Source organism: Elephas maximus, chromosome 9 (genome assembly GCF_024166365.1).
Source record: "Elephas maximus indicus isolate mEleMax1 chromosome 9, mEleMax1 primary haplotype, whole genome shotgun sequence".
Lineage (NCBI taxonomy): Eukaryota > Metazoa > Chordata > Mammalia > Proboscidea > Elephantidae > Elephas > Elephas maximus.
Window position 1 is genome coordinate 89,056,162 of NC_064827.1, and position 20,917 is coordinate 89,077,078.

Sequence of the window (20,917 nt, forward strand, 5' to 3'; positions counted from 1 at the left end):
CCTTCTCGTGTTTATCAAACCGTTGTGGTCATAAAAAAGATTATTCAGGCACACATGCCATACACATCGAGTTGAAAAAGGGTTTTAATAAAAGATGACAAAAAATAAATTTATTTTAAGAGTAAAAACATGCATTCAACCACAGCTGTCACACACACTGGTCATTCTGTGACTCATGTAATGGATCTTGTCGTTTTGACATGTATGGAACTTTTCTCTTCTTCCATCACCTTTGGGTTAATCGGATTGTAAGGGAGTTGAGGAAAGGAGTGATGGGATTTGGAATGTGAAATGGCTCCCATTGCTATTTGTATTACTGGGACATTTTGAAGTAAGGTAGGTGTTCACCTAATAAGGGGAGCCCCACTGGCTTTCTGTCTCCCCCTGACAATGAAACGACATAATTGTGTCTGTGCCTTTCTTTCTACTTGTTCTACTAGAATACAAATTGCGAACTAACTACAGATTCTAATTAACTCAAATTAAACTAATGAGAGAGTTGATAGGTACTACACCATGAAGATGGAAAAATTAATCCTAATTTTAGACCTCAGAGATGTTGGGTGCAAAGGAAATAAATGTACAGGGACAAATTCAGCCAGTTCTTCACCGATGTTCAAAGTTAGCAGCGCTAACCAGTCAATGGCTGTAGCCATTTGGAATGCACGTTCCTGACTTTCCAAAGGAACCCTTTCAGCACCTAAAGGAGAAAGCACATTTCAAAATACCATTAAGCCTTTTTTTACACTTGATTCTGCATTTGCCACTAGCTTGAGAATCAAAAGGGTGGGAGTGGAAGAAGTAGAAGAATAATCCATTGATTATAAAAGAATACAACGTCTTCAGCAGTTTTTTTTTTTTTTTAAAGCATAGAAAATTTAGAAAGAATAAGTATTACAACATCTCATTAAAGACATTAATGTGAAAGATGTATACTGAGAAATTTTAGTCTAATTGCGTATGATACTAACGATATTGTTTGATAATTTCCGAATTGCTTTGGCTCATCTTTCTTTGGAATGGGCAAGTATATGGACCTCTTCCAGTCGGTTGGCCAGGTAGCTGTCTTCCAAATTTCTTGGCATAGATGAATGAACACTTCCAGTATTCCATCCCTATGTTGAAACATCTCAATTGTTATCCCGTCAATTCCTAGAGACTTGTTTTTCACCAATGCCTTCAAAACAGCTTTGACTTCTTTCTTCAATACCATCGATTCTTGATCATATGCTACCTCCTGAAATGGTTGAACATTGACCAATTATTTTTTGTACAGTGACTCTGTGTATTTGTTACATTTTCTTTTGATGCTTTTTGTGTCACTCAATCTTTTGCCCATAGAATACTTCAATATTACAACTTGAGGCTTGAATATTTTCTTCAGTTCTTTCTGCATGACAAATGTCTAGTATGTTTTTTCCTTTTTGGTTTTCTAATTCCAGATCATTGCACATTTCATTATAATACTTTACTTTGTCTTTTCCAGCCACCCTTTGAAATCATCTCTTCATCTCTTTTACTTCGTTATTTCTTCCTTTCGCTTTAGCTATTGTATGTTCAAGAGCGAGTTTCAGAGTCTCTTCTGACATCCATTTTGGCCTTTTCTTTCTTTTAAATGATCTTTTGCTTTCTTCATATATGATGTCCTTGTCATCCCACATCTCTTCTGGTCTTCGGTCATTACTGCTCAATGCATCAAATCTACTCTTGAGATGGTATCTAGATATACTCAAAGTCATGCTTTGACTCTTGTGGACTTGTTTTAATTTTCTTCATCTACAACTTGGACTTGCAAATGAGCAACTGATGGTCTGTTCCACAGTCAGCCACTGGCCTTCTGACTGATGATATTGGGCTTCCCTATCATCTCTTTCCACAGATGTAGTCGACTTGATTCCTGTGTATTCCATCCAGCAAGGTCCACATGTATAGTTGACATTTAATTTGTTGAAAGAAGGTATTTCTGATGAATAAGTCATTGGTCTTGCAAAATTCCATCATGTGATCTCGGCTGTCATTTCGACCGTCAAGGCCATATTTTCTAACTTTGTTTCGGACTTTCACATTCCTATCATTGGTAATTGTCAATGCACCTTAATTGCATGTTCAATCAATTTCACACTGCAGAAGTTGGTAAAAATCCTCAATTTTTTCATCTTTGGCATTAGTGGTTGGTGCATAAGTTTGAATAATAGTCATATTAACTGATTTTCCTTATAGGTGTATGGATATTATCCTATCGCTGACAGTGTTGTACTTCGGGATAGATCTTGAAACGTTCCTTTTGATGATGAATGTGATGCCGTCCCTCTTCAATCTGTCATTCCCAGCGTAGTAGACCACGTGATTGTCAGATTCAAAATGGACAATTCCAGTCCCTTTCAGCTCACTAATGCCTAGGATATTGATCTTCAAGTGTTTGATTTCATTTTTGAGGACTTCCCATTTTCCTTGATTCACACTTTCTACATTCCACATTCCAAATGCTAATGCATGTTTGCAGCTGTTTCTTCTCATTTTGAGTCATACCACACCAGCAAATGAGGGTCCTGAAAGCTTTACTCCTACAAGTCACTAATGTGCCCTCTACTTTGAGGAGGAGCCCTGGTGGCGCAGTGGTTAAGAGCTATGGCTGCTAACCAAAAGGCCAGAGTTCAAATCCACCAGCTGCTCCTTGAAAACCCTGTGGGGCAGTTCTACTCTGTCCTGTGGGGTTGCTATGAGTTGGAATCGACTTGACAGCAATGGGTGTGGGCTACTTTGAGGTGGCAGCTCTCTAGTTGTATTTTGAGTTCCTTCCAAGATGAGAGTCTCACTTTCCAGCACTATATCATACAATGTTTCTGCTGCTATCCATAAGGTTTTCACTGACTGGCTAACTTTTTTTGGAAGTAGATCACCAGGTCCTTCCTCCTAGCCTGTCTTAGTCCGGAAGCTCCACTGAAACCTGCCCATCATAGGTGACCCTTCTGGCCTTTGAAATATCAGTGGCATAGCTTCCAGCATCACAGCAACATGCAAGCTACCACAGCATGACAAACAGACAGACAAGTGGTCTATATAAGTAGATACAGAAGCATTCAAACGACCAGTTCTTCAGGGGAAATTTCAGCTCTCTGTCTCTCAGTCCCACCACCCATCTTTCAATACATTGTACTGTGGTGGCTTGTATGTTGCTATCATGCTGGAAGCTATTTTGCAGGTATTTCAAATAACGGCAGTTCTTTTATGGTGGACAGTTTTCAGTTGAGCTTCCAGGGTAAGACAGACTAGGAAGAAAGGCCTGGCTGCTACTTCCTAAGATTAGCCAACAAATACCCTGTGAATCACAAGAGAATATTGAATATTGTCCATATACCACTCTATGAATATGAGACTCCCCTAGGTTGGAAGACAGTCAAAATACACAATGGCTGCAACAATGGACTCAAATATACTAATTATTGTGAAGATGGGCAATATTTTGTTCTGTCGTGCATGAGGTTGTCATGTGTTAGAACCAACTGGACAACAACTAACAACAATATCCCTTAATCACTGACCAGTAGCTTACAAAAAAGGTTCCGCTCCCCAGAGGGAGTAGATTCCTAACTAGAATACTCAAATGCTAATAATTCACTATAGTTCATTTACTCACCCACAAATCACACTGAAAAATTAACATCAGTCACAGACAACATAACCAGTACTTGTTACAGTTGACCCATGGGAAGACTCTGGGTTTTCCTAAAATGTCTGTATTGACTCTCTTTCAAATATCTGGTAATATAAACGTTCTCCTTTATTAATAAATAAACAATATTTCATTTGTAATAGTAAATACAAACATATTTTCCTGTACTTTATGCAATGTTTTCTGTTGTAAGTTATTTCCCATATATCATTTAACTTTGTAAATTGAAATAGAACATTGATCACTATTTCCATTATACAGTAGAGAACAGAAGGTCTCACCCTAGTAAAGTGAAGCGTCCAGAGTCACACAGCAAACCTGTGGGAGAGCAGGGATTCCTAGTCTAGTAATTTTCCACTGTGCAGTTTTTATTAGTGACCCTTGGTAATGTTCTTCCTGCTGTTTTCCCTGAATGTCTATAAGAGGAATGAACTTAGATCCTTTTACCTGCTTCATTTTCTCTAATTCTTATTAAAATAATTTCAAAATGTCTCTTTAGTCGGACAGGAGCATGGTTTTAACTTTTCTAATGATTCTTGGAAAACAGATGCTTCGATGTGGAATTTGACTTTAAATTCAGCTCTATTCTTATACAGCAAACTTTGAGTTATGATCTATATTTTGCAGAAATAACAAAATATTTACTACAAAACAAAAAAACCAAACCCAGTGCCATCGATTCTGACTCATAGTGACCCTATAGGACAGAGTAGAACTGCCCCATAGAGTTTCCAGGGAGCACCTGGTGGATTCAAACTGCTGACCCTTTGGTTGGCAGCCGTAGCACTTAACCACTACGCCACCAGAGTTTCCATTTACTACAGAATAAGCCTAATTTAAAGGATAAATGGAATTTTTTGTCTATTTTGTACTGAGGAGTTAGAAAATTATAATAGCTCAGATAAAATAATTCTTAAACTTGTTCTTATTCTCTGGCAGGTAATTACACTGAAGTTATCTCAATTTGTAATTCACTTATTCTCCATCCACCATCAATGCTTTCTTCAAAACTGAATTACCTTCTCCTAAGGAAATAATATTTCTTCATGTGAAGAACACTAAATATAAGTCAGACAGAATGAGTTTATATGTCCCATTTCTGCCAGTTATTTGCTAATTGGCTTTGCCCGGTTCATATTATTAAATTAAAACCTGAATTGAAACATTTGAAAAGAGGCACTCATGAATGAGAAACTCAGAGGGTTTATGGAAGTATTAAATAGAGGCAAAATATATGAGTCTCTTCGCCCCCCCGCCCCCCGCCCCCGGCCCTAGCAAACTCTTACTTCTTCAAGATTCAGCTCAGACATCACCTCCTCTGAGCACCCAGCTCTCGAATGTACTCACTTACCCTGCCTTATTGGCACCTTCTCCTCTGCCCTCCTTTGCTGTCTCTGGCACTGCATTTATTATATGTAATCAGCTGTCGTTGAGTGGATTCCGACTCGTGGCAACCCCATGTGTGTCAGAGTAGGAATGGGCTCTACAGGGTTTTCAAAGGCTAATTTTTCAGAAGTGGATCGCCATGCCTTTCTTTTAGGGCAACTCTGGGTAGACTGGAACCTCCGACTTCTTCGTTAGCAGCCGAGCACATTAGCCACTGCACCACCTAGGGACTCCTTCCTACATGTAGTATCTGCCTAATTCTATTCCTCTCTCATAAGACCATTAGTCAGTGGAGAGTAAGAACCATGTTTTATTAGTTTTTATTTTTTGTAGCTCCACTCCAAAAGCTGTTCTTGATACAGACTAGATTCACCCAAAAAGTTTGTTAAATGAATGAATAAAAATGGGTGGAATGCAATGGAATGTTATAAATATTTACCCATCCGTCTTGCAGTGTTATTATGAAGATCAAAAGAGGTAGTGTGTGATAGTGTAAACTCTGTGAACTTAGGTGCCATATACTGTTCCCCTCAGCATTGTATATCCTTAATAAATGTTTCTGGGGATTTGAATTTAGCTGAACTAAAACTTTAAAAAATATATTGTGCATTTGGGCCCAACCGTATGCACTTTGTAAATGCTGACCTTGTGCAGACTAAATCCAAAAGCCCTATTGTGACTTCCTCTTTTTCCTAGCAATTCCTCCTCTTTGCCATGGTCCTTGCTGAGGTTAATAAGAACTGTGTGTCTCAGGCTGCCAAAACATAAGGAGATATGACAGGTCACCAAATGGGCGACTGCTGGCTGCCTTGGGCTCACTGAGATTTGTGTCTAACAAGGCGAACCTGTCATGGGGCCCTTTGGAGGTGAAATGAAGCGATGAGCTAATGCCAGCCATGGGAGGCGCCATGTCCTGACAGGCTAAGGTGTGACCAGCTGAATCCTAACCACCCCAGACATCTTAGAAGAACAAGGGAGCTGGGAGATGGCCAGGGGCAGACAAGAGTGGAGGGGGAAGGAGGTGTATACAGAACCCACAGAGAGTAGAAAGAGAAAGGGCAAGTGAGATTACTGGTCATCTGGTGTCTTAGATCACACACAAAGCAAACTTCAAGCACAACAGCAAACACAACCTTTGAGAATTACCCTCTCCAAAGAGTATTTACCAAGCGCCGTCTGGCTTGATCTCCTAGACTTGGTTAAATACGCACTTTGCTAATGTGTTTCTGACTTCCTTCCATCCATCCCTGCCCCCCTAGTTTTTTGTTTTTTTTTTTTGTTGTTGTTATTATTTTTACCTTTTAGAAATAATTTGTTTAATATGTCACTTGCATTGACATTATAACTCTGACAATGAGAGAAGGGAAAAAGAAAAGCAGAGTGAGAAGAGAGGAAAGAAATCCCTTAGAGAATTTTTAAAGATATTTTCCAATAGAAAAAAATGTAATTTGATATTTGTATTTATATACCATATTATTAAATATAATGCTATTTAATATTATTAAAGACGACATACACATATATTTCTATATGTATCCTCCATTTAAAAATAATATTTATAAATTAGCAAGCAATTCATTTAGCCTGTCATTTTTATAAGCTGTCTCTTCTTAAAATGAAAAACAATATCAGTAATTACATTAAAAATACATATATATTTGTACCGTGAACTGCTTGTACGAACTGCTGACCTTTTGGCTAGCAGCCCTGTCTCTTAACTACTACGCCACCAGGGTTTCTGTGAAGAAAACAGGTGCCTATAAATGAAGTGAAAGTTTTAATAGGCCTGCGTTGTAGTCGTTTCCGGGACCCAGAAAAAAAGGAGTGGCTAAGATCACATAAAACACTGTGAGAGCAAAAATTACATACTAGATTTTAGCATTCTCATTTTTGTGCCACACCCTTGACTTGGTGGATCTTAGAGATTTCAAAGCCATTGTCTATTATATGACTCAAACATGTCCTTCCGCCATATGGGATTTACACTATTCGTTAGCTTGAAACTTTTATTTCCAGGTAGTAAAGTAAGTTTCCATCCCAGTCATTCTCCAAAGTATTATAATTTCTGCATCTACAAATTAACAAATGTATTTCAAGTTCAGTGCTTTTAAAAAATAACAGTACAAATATTGCTCAGATTATTATTTTTTTTTACCACTGAAAATAGTTTCGTCAATTTTTCTGATCATGTACCTAATACATAATCTTTGTAAAACATCAAAGAATGAATCTCTGATATCCTACTAGTTTCTGATAGCTACTTGTGACAACCTGGTCACATTCGTTTACGTTATCTTTATGCATTCACATACATTTATATATATAATGGCATAAATGGAACAATATCATACATTTTGGGGCTCCTTTTTCGATAAATAAAGGTGTTTTGTGAACTGCCATTTCCTTTGCCTCTGCTCTGTATGCCCTCCCCACTTTATACCCCACAAACCCACAACGTAGCCGAAAGTTAATTACATGATGTATGTCTTTCTACCTCTCTCTCCATGTGCACAGAATCATACATACATGTGTACAAATGGAATATCGTATATATTTTTCTGCTTCTTGCTTTATAATACTAGGGGAAACCGTATAAAGTGTTTGGGAACTCTCTGTACTATCTTCATTTTTTCCTGTACATCTAAAATAATTCTAAAAACAATAACAAAAAAACTCTATTACAGTATAATATTCAGTGGTTTTTAGTAAATTCACAGACTTTTGTAACTATCACACTAAGTTCAGAACATTTTAATCATTCTAAAAAAAAAAAACCCATACTCATAAGCAGTCGCTCTCCATTTTCCCCACATCTCAGGCCCTGACAACGACTAATATACTTTCATTGCCTATTCTGAACACTCACACAAGTAGAATCATACGATATGCGGCTTTTTGCGTCTGACTTCTTCCACTTGGCATGTTTTCAAGGCTCATCCACTTTATAGCATGTAGGAGAACTTCATTTCTTTTTATGGTTAAATATTCCATTGTTTGGACACACCATTTTGTTTATCCATTTGTCAGTTGATGGATATTTGGGTCAATCAGATCTGTTTTCAAATCCAGGTTTTGACACACGTTTCCTTCGTGACCATCGGTAAATTATTTAAATTCCCTTAAATTCACCTTCCTCAGCCATAATAAACTGGATAAAAGTATACTTTTGACAGGATCATTGTGACATTAAGTTAAACAATGTGTATAAACCACAGAGCCTGGCCTGTGTGATACTTGTATCAGTTGGAGTCCAGTCAGGAACACAGAAACCACACCAATTATCTTTGCAGGGAAAATTTAATATAGGAAATGACTAAAAAGATAAAAAGAAACATGAGGGAACAAAGGCGTGTTTGTTCAGGAAGTAGCTATACCCACAGGCCTAGTAGAAAACAGGAAGGTGTTGGAGTGGCTTATTAGAATATCCATCATCTGTCAGTTTGTTGTACTCTGGTGACTTGTGTGTTGCTACATGCTGGAAGCTATGCCACTGGTGGACAGGTTTCAGCAGAGTTTTCAGATGAAGAAAGACTAGGAAGAAAGGCCTGGCAATCTACTTCTGAAAATTAGCCAATGAAAACCTTTATGGATCACAACAGAGCACTGTCTGATATAGTACTGAATGATGAGGGCACTCAATATACACAGTGGACACAACAATGGACTTGAACATACCAATGATCATGCAGATGGTGCAGGACAGGCCAACATTTTGTTCTGTTGTATACAGGGATGGCATGAGTTGGAGCCAACTAAACAGCAGATAACAACAACATCAGAATGTAGAAGCTAGAAAGAGGGACTCGCTGGACTGGGATCTAGATAGCTGAGGAGAGCAGACAGCTTGTATTGCTCAGTTATCTCTGAGAGGGCTCAGTGAGTGCTGGAAGAAGCTAAGAACTGGAACCTACTGCTGCTGCCGGGGTAATGGGCTATTGCTAGAGAGATGCTGAAGGCACAGCAAAACAACAGGGTGGAGCCTTCTATTTCTCTATTGCTGCCTGCTGGCAGAAACTAGCAAGAAATAATCTAACAGAGGGGAAATGTCAATTGCAGAGTCTCAGCAGAGTATAGAATGGAGAGTTTGAAATCAAGAGAAAAGAGCTTAAAAACTGGCATGCTCCAAAGCTTTCACTACTCAGCATCTGTACACACCCCTCTACACATATTTAAACTTCTAGAAAGCAACGAATTTACGCTTTTGCCTAGAAAGATGATGCAACTATTCTTTGCTCTCCCCTAGAAAATACACAGCTTGTCAAGGATTTCATTTTACTTGCATCCACAATCAACGTCCACGGAAGCTGCAGTCAAGAAATCAAACAACATATTGCATTGAGTAAATCTGCTGCAAAATACCTCTTTAAAGTGTTAAAAAATCAAAGATGTCACTTTGAGGACCTGACCCAAGCCATGATATTTTCAAGCACCTCATATGCATGTGAAAGCTGGACAATGAATAAGGAAGACCGAAGAAGAATTGACCCCTTTGAATCATGGGGTCGGCGAAGAGTATTGAATACACTGTGGGCTGCCAAAAGAACGAACAGGTCTGTCTCGGCAGAAGTACAGCCAGAACGCACCTTAGAAGCAAGAATGGTGAGACTTCGTCTCATGTACTTTGGACATGTTATCAGGAGGAGTCAATCCCTGGAGAGGACATCACGCTTGGTAAAGTAGAGGGTCAGCGAAAAAAAGGAAGACCCTTAACAAGATAGATTGACACAGCACTGGAACAATGGGCTTAAACATAGCAATGATTGTGAGAATGGGATAGGGTTGGGCAATATTTCGTTCTGTTGTACATAGGGTTGCTATGAGTTGGCACCAACTCGGCGGCACCTAACAACAACACTGTCCTTATTACACACACGCACACACATCTTTATATTTGCAAAAAATGGGGTCATATTCTACATGCAATTTAAAATGTTTTTATACTTAATAATCTAATACACTGTTAACATCTTTACTTGTCATTAAAATAGTCCACAGAATCAAGGTCAAGGTTCCATAGGATTCTATCACATAGATCTACTGATGTTATATTATTAAACATTCTCTGACTTTTGAATGTTTTAAGTGATTTCTATTTAAGAAAAAAAATATGAGGAATATCTTTGTGGGCAATTCTTTGCAAGCATTCATTGAATTGCTAACTTTTAAGGAATGTCCACTCTATTCTCATTACACTGTGTCTGAATCTTAGAAATATTTACTCTGTATATAAGTCCTTTCTAAAGTAGCTACACGCAGAAAAACAATTCCTTGAATGTCAGTTCAGACGTAATCTCCCTGTTTTCTTCCTTTTCCTTTTCCAAAACAGAACTTACTAAAAATGTGTATTGGGAGAGATTTTTTGAGTGTGGGGGTCATGATGAGAACAGCTGGAATGGAGACTGAATGAAATGACAGGGATATTTAATATATAAATATAAATGAAATTCCTTTGCACAAAATCTTAGAATTTCATGTGCAAGTGGAATAAACTTGTCATATATATTTTTTCCCTAAACTATAAAATGTGAAATCTTAAAACCATCTGTGCTCTTTTTGAAAGTTTCCATTTTGAATTTGGGTAAGTCAAAACGAGAAAGTCTGGGGAACCTCTTGCGTTGCCAAGCAACATTGCTAATCCAAGATCTCACAATCAAGGACCATAAAAATTTGGCCACAAAGAGTGTGTCCCCAAAGCAAGTGTGCCACCATCAGCTATTTCAGGAGGAGTCTTGTAGGGAGCCCAAAAAAGTTCCCAGTGATGATGAAATTGTCTTCAGGCGGTTTCATCTTTCTTCTGCAGTGCAAACCCTTGTACCTCAACTCACTGGCCCCCAAATCAGGTTTAGTCAGGGAGATAAGATGTATGCTGTTCCAGCCTATGAAGGTGCTCACAATGAAATAAGAGGATCACTTCAATATGCAGAGACTAGGAGCCCATGCCCTTATTCAGAGGACAGGAGTCCATGGCTTCAGTCAACTAACTGACAAGTAGATGTAGCATCCGGATCACCATTTCAGGCTGAAGAGCAAGAAAAGGATGAGGAAGTGTGCCTGTATTCTTGTTGCTGGAACTGTTCCATTTGAATTCAAATCTCTCTTTTCTCTCCCACTGAATCATTCGTTCCACCTGTAGTTTGTTCTTTTTATTTTATTTTTTTCAAAGACTGCTTTGAAAAGAAGTTTGTTGAAGATAAGGGCTTGTCCGTCCTCATTTAATGCATCAAAACAAAGTGGACCTTTTGGGAAATTATAAGGCAATGATTCAAAATTGTTAGGTGGGCTTCTCCCTTACTTATGAAGACCTACGTTTATTTTCAAGCCAAGGAGATTTAAGGCTTGATTTCCTACACTGTTAAGAAGGAGGATCAGTGGAGATAAATGACCCAGAAGAAAATCTTTCTTTACCCTAACATAGGACCCTGGCAAGAATGAGATGCCTAGCATGGGAAGTGATATTCACATCTACACACTGGTTATAATCTTTTTATTTTAAATGTATTTAACTTCTCTGTTTTGCAGTGAAGATCACAGGATCTGTTAATTGTTGGCCTGGAAAATTAAGATTAGATTTAGACCTAGTAGGGGAGCTCTGTTGTCTACCAAAATAATTTAATCAAATGTAGAAAACACTTTTGGTCTTTGGTCTTTGAGAAGGTAAGTCTCTCTAATTTTTCTTTTTCTTTTCTTATTAGGTAGGATATCTAGAATTGTTTTCTATGTGGACCCATTATGTTATTCGGGCTGATTATTATAAACATGGATGTGTACATTGGTTACATGTTAGATGAATTTTGCTAGCCTGGTATTGTTAGTGTTATTGGTATATCAACTTATAGAAATGGTATGATTCTTTGGTATGCTGTTGGAGAACTTGACTTGATATAATATTTTGAATTTTATAGAAACATTTCAATAGAGGTCGTATGAATTTATTATTTATATTACTGAAGTGCCGTAACTGTTATTTAATTTAGAAACGGCTACTAAACTTGAAATTGTAAGGGTTATGGCTTTCAGGTCATTTAGAAGATATGTTTACTATTTTAAATTGCTACTCCCCTCAAATAAATGATTATTCCCTTCATTTCAAACTCTGATTTTTGCATAGTTTAAGCAGGAACTATATATATTAATTCCTTTGTATAAGAAACTTTATTTTTCTAAGTTTGAGAAACAATGGTTCATCTCCATGCATGAGTCCAATGCCGTACTGATAGATTACTTGTAAGAATTCAGTGTCTTAACCGATGAGGTGTGTATTTTGGTGACTATTACGTATTTTTATGAATGAATGGACCCATGTTCAAAAGAGATCTAAAGAAAGCTCCTTGTGCTGCAGGCACATACCCGGTTGGACAGTAGTTTGCCTTTGTAGCTATTGTTTTTAAACATTTGTGTCTTTTTCTTTGGAAGATATTATTTTTGTTCTGTGATATAGTCATAGTCAAGAATATGGGCAGAATTCCAAGTTTTGACTTGACTAAAACTGTGCTTAAGCATCTATTATTTTTTTCTTTTGAAATATGGAATTAATGCTCTGTACAGAATAAATTTATATTGGTTTAAAAAAACAATTTGGAGAAGAGTCATCATCTTGCTTTTGGTAAAACAGACATTTCTGGTTTAGGAAGTTTATTTGGCAGCTATGTTTTAAAATATTAATGTTCCAAAATTTACTTTATGTTGGCTAATACCCAGTATACGTTGTATCTAGAGGAAAATGTTTAAAAAATGATATTAAATAAGTGCAAAGTACGGCTGTGACCCTCAAAGATGATTAAAATTTGACCTTAGTTAAACGATCAATGGTATCTAAAGAGAAATTATGTTGTTGTTAGGTGCCATCTAGTTGATTCCAACTTATAGGCACCCAGTGTGGCTTTTCTCCCGTGGAGCTGCTGAGTGGGTTTGGACTACCAACCTTTTGGTTAGCAGCTGAGCACTTAACCATTGAGCTATCAGGGCTCCTAGGAGAAGTTATAGGCTCTGAGAATTATATGTTGTTACAAATGTACTTCCTAATTTATACGGTATGATTCTTATTCGGTTTATCTAAAAGTATAAATTAGTCTTAGGCTGATAGTCATATAGAGAAGTCACGCCTAGAGTCATATTATATAATCATGTTATCCACTAATATGACTATATCTAATATGAACATATTTCAGAGTCCTGAATCAATCTCAGTGAGTAGCATAGTATAATGGTTAAAAGCACTGATTCGGGACTAGATTAAGTTCAAATTCTGATTTGCCATTTATAAGCTGTGGGACCTTAGGAAAGTTATTGAATCTCTTTGTGTTTTAGTTTATTCATGTATAAAATGGGAATAACCAAAGTACTCACCTCATAGGTTGTTGTAAGAATTAAATTAGTTAATATATTTAAATCACTAAGAAAAATTTCTGAAATATAGTATCTGCTGCCATTGAGTTGATTCCAACTCATAGTGACCCTATAGGACAGAGTAGAGCTGTCCCATAGCTTTTCCTAGGCCCTGGTGGTACAGTGGTTAAGCACTCAGCTGCTAACTGAAAGGTTTGTGGTTTGAACCCACAGGAGAAAAATGTGGCAGTCTGCTTCAGTGAAGATTACAGTCCTGGAAACCTTATGGGGCAGTTCTACTCTGTTTGATAGGGTTGCTATGAGTTGGAATTGACTCGACGGCGATGGTTTTGGTTTTGTTTAATCTTTATGGAAGCAGAGCGCTTGGTGTTTTCTCCCATGGACTAGCTGGAGGGTTTGAACAGCTGACCTTTTGATTAGCAGTTGAGCACTTAACCACTGTGCCATTAGGGTTCCTTTGGAATATAGTAAGTGCTATGTAAATATATGCTACTATTCTTGTTACTAGGAGTCCCTGGGTGGTACAAATGGTTAAGTGCTCAGCTACTAACTGAAAGGTTGGCAGTTCAAATCCACCCAGAAGTACCTCAGAAGAAAGGTCTGGCAATCTACTTTCAAAAGGTTACAGCCACTGGAAACTCTATGGAGCAGAGTTCTACTCAGAAACACATGGGGTCCCTATGAATGGGAATCAATTTGAAAACCAGTTTTATTTTTGTTGCTATTAATTTAGTGCTCTTCTAGGCTCTATGGGGACTTTAAAAATGCCTGCTTTCAAAAAAGCTTAAAATACAATAAAAAAGATAAAAGTTACATATAAGGCACAACAGAAAAAATCTAAAACTATATTAAGATGATATTCACCTCTTTTAGGATGACATTATTTTACATATATTTTTATCATTTTACACATATCTCTCATATTGAATATGATTATCACCTTCATAGCTTCTAAATTAATACCAACAAAACTTCCTTAGCACCATGATTTTGGGCAAGTTACTTAATCACTCTGTGACTCGGTTTCCTCATCTGTAAAATGAAAAAATGTTAGTGGTACCTATTATAGGATTATTGTGAGGATGAAGATGAGTAAATAAGGTGTAGGGCTTAGAAGAGTGCTTGATACACAGAAACGTTCCACAGCATTGGCTATCATCATCATTATCATCATCTGTAGTTTATACTTCAAATAAGAACACACTTTCCATGGTTTCAAATTCGTTGGTAATCACTATTTACTAAGTGCGTAAAATGAGAGAGACACTACTAGGAAGAATCATAAAATATATTAAATACACTGTTGCAGGCTCTGATTATGGAGAGAAAGAGATGGAGAGATAATGACGAGATACAGGGATGTTGGTGGGCGGGGAGAGGCCCTATAGTAAAGGACATTATGTTTAATGACGTCATTTCAAGAACACATGAGACCTGTTTGAAAGTTTCCCTCTGGCCAAAGTTATGACTGTTTGATCACCAAAGTGAATTAAAGTACCTTGAATCTGTGAAATTCCAGGAATTCATAATGATTCTCAAGAAAGAAAAAAAGCCCCCTCACCAAAAAAAACTAACAAACAAAAAAACTCATCTTAAACTATTTGAGATAACTATTGAACAGATTATTTACTTTGACATTGGCAATTTAAGAAAAATAAATAGGTATTTAGACTATCTTTTAGGGTATGAACAGAAATTCAGCATAACCCATTGGCCCCAGTTGTTGAGGAAAAAATATTGGACAAAAGGTTGCCAGTTAGTAATGCAGAAATAATAAGAGAATTAGAAAGATATTCTTTTACAATTCTAAATAAAATTGTCAATTCTGGAATGGTAAAAATTTGGTGTTGAAATCATTAAGTATATGGTTGAAGAAAAGTGGACCTTCCCCAGTTCCAAAGCAAGACTATGTAGATCACACGTGGGTCTTTAGGGAGAGAGTATAATTATACAATGCAGAGAACACTCTACATCTTCATCACCAATCTTTGCATTAACAATAAGGGATGGCTTTAATATTATGTAGCTCTTGATGTGCTAATATATGAAATACACAACATTGCCTATGTTGTTCTCTAGGCCCAAAATGATTTATTTATATCTATCAAGTCTTTAGATCCAACTTCCTGCTTACAAGAAATACAGGAATTAGAACAACAAGTTAAACAGAACCACCAGGAAGTAATTAGACAAATCTAGAGTCTGGAATGTTTTACAGGACATGTCTTTAGGTCACTGCCATAAGAAGAGAATAATATAGATTAATAAAAATGCAACGTGTGGTCTGCATAGTGTCCTGGTTTGGACAGTGAAGTTGTAGAAGCTGTTTTTTTTTTTTTTTGAAATATCAAGGATATTTGATTATGAACTGGGTATTAGATAATAAAAGGAATTGGTATTAATTTTGTTAGATGTAAAAAAACATTTTTGTATGTTGAAAACGTTATTTTAAGGTGAGCGTTGAAGTATTTATATTTAAGATGTCATGTTATCTAATTTACTTTGACATATTTAAGCATACATGGAATCAGGTAAGAAAAAAAGATGAAAAAGATAGATTCCAGAAAATGTAGTGGGTCTTATGCCATTTGACAGTGTATTTATATTGATGGAAAATATTCAAGAATCTGGATGGGTTGGTCGTCTTGCACTACAGCCCTCTCCCCTCCACACTTGACCTCTTCTGCACATGTTCTGTGAAAAAATGGGCCGGAGGTCTTTGCTAAAACACACTAATTAGTGAGTTTGGGACTCTGGATCTGAAAAGAGTACATATAACCATGGACTCCAGGAAGGTTAGAGAATTGCCTCATATAAACTTACCTGACATAGGCCAACAGAAGTTCATGAACCCTCTCTCAGCCCTCACAGCCCATCCCCAAATGCCTAAAAAACAGGCAAACAGAAATGGAGTTCTGCTTCCGGTATGGGAAAGTAATCTGTTAACAAAGGAACCTCCCGAACATGACAGCTGTAAACTCTGGACAAATTAGAAAACAGCAGCTACTAAAGGACTCTGGAGAATGGACACAACCAGGCAAGCTTTCGAGGGGAGTTGCAACCCGGAGGAAGTGATCAATATGGGGTGACTTCCCCATCATTTTTTCATGCACCTTCTGTTGCAGAAATGGTGGTATGGCCAAGTAAAACCCCAACAAAAAACATGATATCTTCCTGGCCCGAGGAATAAGGGAAAGGAGACCCGAGCAACCAGGGTCACTGAAGAGTGATGAAGGAAGGCTAGAAAAGAAGAACCACAAATTCTAAAAACTCTGTCCAGGTCTCTGGCTGATCCCTGCACTGCACAAATATGGGGCTGACTGAGCTCTAACATGAGCCCCTAGCCATAGGCTACACAGAGTTCTCAATTTGAATCTAATCAAGCAAGTTTCCTGGTAAAACAAAAACTGCAATGTTCTTCAGAGGAATAATAATATAACATAACATAATCATCTTTAATCCTTTTTTAAAGCTTTTTTCTTAGCTTAAACCCACAATACATTGTGCATTGTGTTTTCATCATAAAGACCTTTTGCATATTTTAAAAAGGAAATCTGATATTAGGGCATCTGATTAATTCACGCCTTACTATCCAAAATATTTTGTAATGAGAAATTCAATGTTAAGTAAATCAGCTGATCTTTTTTAATAAGCCTTTGTCCACACTATTTTTTTTTTGAGGTAGAAAGTAGTGTTTTGCTAACAAAACAAAACAATCCCAGAACTCAAGACTTGGCCTCATTCAAGTGGCCGATAAGGCAGCCACACTGTGTTCTTCTGTCCTTAGTATTACTTGTCTTCAAAGGACATCTGAGTTCATGCCTCAGTGATTGTGATATCTTTTTTTTTTGGTCTAGTAAAATTTAACTAGCAAAACAATATTCCATAATTAAACACTGTAATAGATTTTACCTTCAGAAGAACGGTATACTTAGAAAAAGTGCTCTCTCTCTTTTTTTTTTAACCATTCCTAATAAAAAATATATAATTATATATATATATATTTTTAATTGATTGCCCTGGTAGGTTTGAGAGCATAATGTATCTTTATTTCAATAAACTTGGCTTTTATTTATTTATTTATGTTTTGCTTTGGAAATCTTTATATTAGTTAAGCATCTTTGAGCTGAACAACTTAACGAAAGTTACATTGAATATTTTGTGCAAGGTACGTCTGGGACTCCAGGATTTCTGACTTCCAGCCAGAAGCTATTTCTAGAATATTATCTTGCCTTCTCTCAATGATCTGTGTACACAGTAAGTTCAAGTCACCTTCCCTTCCTCCCCCCACCCATAAACTCAGAGAATCTACCAACTGTCTCTCAGTTTGTCACTTTGATAACTAAGGTAGGCCTGACCCAAGCCACAGTATTATCAATCACCTCATATGCACGTGAAAGCTGAACAATGAAAAAGGAAGACAGAAGAAGAATTGATGCATTTGGATTGTGGTGTTGGCGAAGGATACCAAATATGCCATGGACTGCCAGAAGAAAGAACAAATCTGTCTTGGAGGAAGTACAGCCGGAATGCTCCTTGAAGCAAAGATAGGGAAACTTCGTTTTGCTTGCTTTGGACGTGTTATCAGGAGGGGCCAATCCCTGGAGAAGGACATCATGCCTGGTAAAGTAGAGGGAGAGCAGAAGAGAGGAAGACCCTCAATGAGACAGATTGACACAGTGGCTACAACAATGGGTCAAGCACAGCAGCGATTGTGAGGATGGTGCAGAACTGGGCGATGTTTCATTCTGTGATACATAGTGTCGCTATGAGTTGGAGCCCACTCGACGGCCCTTAACAACAACAAAACTCAGAGAATAATTTGATTTCTGAAGAAAAATAAAATGAAAATAAATTATCTTGTCGATATAGCTAATGGTGTTGTTGTTGGGTATCATCTACTTGACTCTGACTCATCGCAAACACACATGACAGAGTGCAGCTGCCCCACAGGGTTTTCTTAGCTGTAATCTTTACAGAAGGAGATCATCAGATCTTTCTTCCATGGAGCCATTGGGTGGGTTTGAACTGCCAACCTTTCAATTAGCAGCTGAGTGCTTAACCATTTTGCCACCGGGGCTCCTTATAGGTAACAGTAGATACCCAGAATTTGGCTCTCTCTTCTAGACAGAGAGCTAAACCAGATGGAGCATTTAGAAGCACAAAATGACGGAGACCCTTCTTTTTTTCTTTTTACTTCTCTCACATTTGTTCATCAATATTCAGTGCCCCAGCATTCATCCATCCATTCCACAAATGTTTGTGGCTCATGAAGGAGTTTTAAGGTGTTGCTCTAGGTTCTGGGTAAACAAGTGGTGATGTTTCCTGCCCTTGGTCATTACCTAGTCCAGCTGAATTTGGAGCCAAGAGGGGAGCAGGGCCGGGGGGGGGCGGTGGTGTATGTAGGGGACGGGAGAAAAACAGATGTTATTGGGCTATAGATCATTTGCTACCGATATTCTAAGAATGAATACATTTTCTCTTATTTGTTCCATTTTAACTGTTTAAATTGCTTTAGATCTTTGCCTTGGTTTATGTCTCTTCCTTTTATCCCATCTCTGCCAAGACTCACACTGCTTTTAAAACTACCAAGACCTCTGGTTTATGTAATTCAGCTGGAATGTGCCAACATGATTTTTTATATTAGGAAATTTTTATTTATCATTGTCATCTATGTCAAACATCAAAGCACCAATAAATTTTGTAACTTGACCTTCAGATTTACTATCTTGAACTACTAAATTTGATCTCCCGTGTAGGTATACTATTTCAGAGTTTTGTTTTGCTTTTAGCGTTCTGCTTTCATGGAATTTTACTTGTTCTTTAATTCCTTCATTCCCGTCTTAGGTAGTGGAACTTTCATTCATTAGAAAGGTTGAATATTGAATTTTGCTTTAAAATTGATACTCTTTAATTCTTTGAGGGAAGAAGTATCCAGACAACATATATTAGGTTTTAAAGAAAATATGCAGCCATAGTCCATAAGATTAATAAAAATTCTTGGAATATATTTGGTGGCATTCTAGGGACTTTCTACCAAAAGAAAATGGAAAGATCCTGAGAAGAACTACAAAAATACTCAAAATATTTCAGATTTTCAGAATTGAAATAGATGGACATCATAAGTAAACTTACATTGGGCAAAGATACAGGTTGAGAAGGAATACAGTAGAGATCTATCATTATTAAGGGTATGGGGCATAAACATAAGTGAGTTCACATGATTCCAGATTTAGGGAACTACAAAATATTCCTTCTAGAACTGTGGAAAAGGAAAGACCCCTTCATACATCAGTGTAAGCATATATGTCATGGATTGAATTATGTCCCCCAAAAATATGTGTATCAATTTGGCTGAGCCATGATTCCCAGTATTGTGTGGTTGTCCTCCCTTTCATGATTGTAATTTTATGTTAAAGAAGATCAGGGCGGGCAGGTTGTAAAACCTTTACTAAGGTCACATCTCTGATCCAATGTAAAGGGAGTTTCCCTGGGGTGTGGCCTTCACCACCTTTTATCTCTTAAGAGATAAAAAGGAAAGGGAAACCAGCAGAGAGTTGGGGACTTCATGCCACCAAGAAAGCCGCACCAGGAGTAGAGCACGTTCTTTGGACTAACGGTCCCAGTGTCTGGGAAGCTCCTTGACTAGGGGGAGATTGAGGACAAGGACCTTCCTCCACAGCCAACAGAGAGAGAGGAAGTCTTCCCCTGGAGCTGATGTCCTGAATTTGGACTTTTAGCCTACTGTGAGGAAATAAACTTCTCTTTGTTAAAGCCATCCATTTGTGGTATTTCTGTTACAGCAGCACCAGATGACTAAGACAATAGGCAATTCACTACTCTGGAGCATTAACTAGAAAGCAAACATAAATAGGTCTGCGACTGCATTTATGATAGGTACAGACTAGTAATAATGGCAAGTTAAGATTCAATTATCATCTTTTCAAAAGGGCGTTGCAGCATTTCTATGAGAAAAAATATATAAGGTTTTCTAAAATTTTGATCTCACCTAGCTCTTCAATGTTCTGTTGTAAAAGAGATGAAACATATAGGAAGTAGAGTGATATAAATGAATCTGAAGGGAATTTGTGACTGCCTGACCAATGGGAGGATGGCAGAAGGGATGTTATATGACTTCAGAGGCCAGGTCATGAAAAGGATACAGCTTCAACCTGGCTCTGTCTCTCAGGATGCTTGCCTTTGGTACCAGGTCACCATGTTGTGAGGAAGCCTGGGTCACTTGAAGAAACAACTTGTTCAGTCAACAGTCCCAGCTGAAGTCTTAGCTGACAACCATCATCAACATGAGCCCCAGCCTTCAAGTGAGATCCCAGACACTGTGGATCAGAGACAAGCCACCTTCACTGTGTCCTGTCTAACTTCCTGACAAACAAAAATCAAGACGGAGATAAATTTTTTGTTGTAGCTTTAATCGGCTAAGTTTAGGTACATTTTCTATGCAACCTACAACACAAACTTCGATTGAGATCTCAACTAGTTGATGATCTGGGT

General features: G+C 37.6%; 1 protein-coding gene across 1 annotated transcript in view; it reads right to left on the reverse strand.

The window, feature by feature from the left end:
- LOC126083318 (aldehyde dehydrogenase 1A1) overlaps positions 1 to 20,917 on the reverse strand; it is a 169,003-nt gene that overhangs the window by 125,656 nt on the left and 22,430 nt on the right. The window lies entirely within an intron of this gene.